The sequence below is a fragment of the Filicampus tigris genome, chromosome 9, assembly GCF_054856515.1.
Source record: "Filicampus tigris isolate MCC_2025a chromosome 9, RoL_Ftig_1.0, whole genome shotgun sequence".
In the NCBI taxonomy this organism is placed as follows: domain Eukaryota; kingdom Metazoa; phylum Chordata; class Actinopteri; order Syngnathiformes; family Syngnathidae; genus Filicampus; species Filicampus tigris.
Window position 1 is genome coordinate 5340666 of NC_141225.1, and position 1312 is coordinate 5341977.

Consider the following 1312-nt stretch of genomic DNA (forward strand, 5'->3'; position numbering starts at 1 on the left):
TCACACACCTGATTCAAATGATTAGCTCATCAGGAAGCTTTGCAGAAGCCTGATAAAGATCCTGATTTGAATCGGGTGTATTGGAGGAGGGAAACACGTAAAACAAGGTGGATAGGGGCCTTGAAGACCGGACGTGAGCACCCTTGTTCTACGGTGTAGGTTTCAACTTCAGGTTCTCGTTCAAACATCCTCTTCCGCTGTATAGGTCCTACTTTCAATTTCCCCTTTAACAGTCAAGGATGGGCAACTGGGGGCCCACACTGACTGGCCCCCTTGAGTAATTTTCCCCCCAAAAAATCTCCAAAATTTATTCTAATGAGTTATCTTTTTTTTGGGGGGGAGGGGGGGATGTTTCCTCGGGGGTTCAAGCCCTGTTGTTTTGTGGAATATCCAGTTTATTGGAGGTTTATCAGCGTTTTTTGAAGGAATTTTCCCTATTTGCGGGCCACCCCGGTCCCTGTCGTCCGCGGATTTAGTTTTAAGTTTCAATAACACGAGTCACCACAAGAGTGGATGACAGAAATGTGCAAATCGCTTAGTTGCGCCCACACCGGGTCTTATACTGCCCTATACTTGTACAACTTGTATTTTTTTTTTTCTTGCGGATTTGTATTGACACTTAGGACAAACAAGAGTACATAAAAACCTTTTTTTTTTTTCAATTGTGTGTTGATTGCTGTGAAAAAAAAATCACAAAATATGTTCTTGCTCTTGTAACGATCGACAAAGTGAGCGAGACGAGAGTTAGAATGTGAATGCTTTATTCAACAGCGGACACTGTTTTTATGTCCATGCATCCATCCATCCATCCATTATCGATACCGCTTATCCTCACAAGGGTTGCGGGGCGTGCTGGAGCCTATCCCCTGAATTGGTTGCCAGCCAATCGCAGGGCACACAGAGACAAACATCCGCACTCACAATCACACCTAGGGGCAATTTAGAGAGTCCAATCAACTTACCATGCATGTTTTTGGAATGTGGGAGGAAACCGGAGTACCCGGAGAAAACCCACGCAGGCACGGGGAGAACATGCAAACTCCACACAGGGACGCCGGGGCCGGGATCGAACCCACGACCTCTGAATTGTGAGGCGGACGCGCTAACCAGTCGACCACCATGCAGTGAAAGTGAAAGAGGTCGGATGAAAGATCAGATGAAGAGGTCAAATGGGCGGGGACGCCCGGCCCGCGGAGTGCCTCTTTGAACACCCCCTGGTGCTGCTACAAGTACTCCCCTGTTAAGAGAGGCTATGGCCAGTTAAAGTCTCGAAAAAACAATGTTTGGGTTTTTTTGGGTGATATCCTTCGAG